We start from the raw sequence: 1845 nt of genomic DNA on the forward strand, positions 1-1845 counted from the left end.
CTCACAGATACTGAAGAATGATAAGCCTAAATGAAACCATTTTTAGAGGCGCCTTCAAAAGTTAAATGGACAGTTTAAACGGGAAAATTTTCATTAGCCAAAAGTGAAGTATAGTTTAATGACCATTACACAAACTGCGCACGTACTCAGATTATATAGTTTTCGTTTGAGTTAATCCCAAAATCAACAAAATAGGTTGAAACTTGAAATTATGGTGTTTTGAGAATGGAATAGATAATTCATAATTGGAAATATAGAGAGTGGACAATATAGATTAATACAATTACACTCAAATATTCGACAGTTTTATCAACACATAATCATGATATATATAAACTCATAATTCACAAACTTTGGTGAAAATAAAGTGGCTTCGTTTATTGTGAACCAAAAAGACGATAACCCTCCAACTCAAACAACATTAGAAGCCTTTGATTAGACTTTCCCAGAAAAAAAAAAAAAACTATTCATTGTCATTTGTGTAGCAAGAAGGGTTGAAGTATTGTACCATGGATGTCAACAAAACACCAGGGGGCAGAGGGAACTCAAACTTGATTTTTATTTTATTTTATTACTTAATCAAATTTTAGTGCAATTATTTTTTCGTTGAAGCAAGACACTTGCCTCTACGCAGATGAGTTTCCTTGGTTTCTTAAAATAGTAAGTTTTGAGCATCCGTTCTAGTTTCTAGTATTTAAGTAATCAATTGCATTTCAGATTGTGCTACAAATTTGGACATAAATTATCCACCTAAACAAGTAATTGGTGGTCTAATATAGGCTTAATAGTAACAAAAAACAATTCCCAACTTCTGGCCATATTTAACAGCAAACCTTCTACTAGACAAGGGCATAATTAATGGAGACACCGCTTATTGTTAATGGCACTTCATCTCCTCTATAATTTTTGCAAAAGGACATAATTTTTTAAAGTGATACCAATAATTTTAACTTTATGCAAAATGAGACTATTCCCCTAATTTCTATTATTGGTTTGTTAAATGACCGTTTGAATAATGTTACGAGTGAAATTGATGCAAAGACCAACTAAGATGTTTAAAACAATGATTTGCGTTTTCTTCGTGTGTGGGGGCGATGAGGGTACAAATTAAACTTTTTTTTAAGAGAATAGCAAAAAAATAATTTCGTAGCAAAAGAAGACAAAAAGTTTTTTTGGACCAATTTGATAGTTCAATAGCGTTGATCTCTTTGTCCAATTAGTGTACTCATCATTTTTCATTTTGTGTAAAAAATGAATGTGGCATTGTCGTGCAAATTTGGGAGTAATAAGGTTAGTGACAATTTTTTTTTTTTTTGTAATAATCAAAACTTAAAACACAATAAGGAAAATCACAAATAAATAGAAGTAGGATATGATACGAATTTTCTCTTATTCTTGGTCATATTATAAAGAAGTTTAGAAGAAAAAACTGAAGTTCAAAAAATTTGATAACAACTGAATTTTGAATAATAGCTATTTCACACTTTTTCCTTTTAATTCTTTGATTTCTATCACAGTGATTACTCTCATACGAAAACCCCTTTCCCATAAATTTTCTAGTTTCTTGTTTGGGGCTTTTTGAGCACTAATGAGGGCAAATGAATACTTTTAACAACCTCTTTGGAAGGTCTTTAAAAAAAGGAAAAAAGAGCAATCCAAAATAGGTTGACTAATCAAAAACAAGGTCAGTTTTCCATGCGATTGGGAACCATTTCGTGCATATCTAAATAATTGCTTTGGAGACGTTGGGCTGACTTTGGTCCACCTCATATTTGAGGCCCAAAGACATACAAATCAATGCCCATAACTAATTAGTAAACCCGGTCGAAGTTTGACTACAAGATA

Source organism: Coffea eugenioides, chromosome 6, assembly GCF_003713205.1.
Source record: "Coffea eugenioides isolate CCC68of chromosome 6, Ceug_1.0, whole genome shotgun sequence".
Taxonomy (NCBI): Eukaryota; Viridiplantae; Streptophyta; class Magnoliopsida; order Gentianales; family Rubiaceae; genus Coffea; species Coffea eugenioides.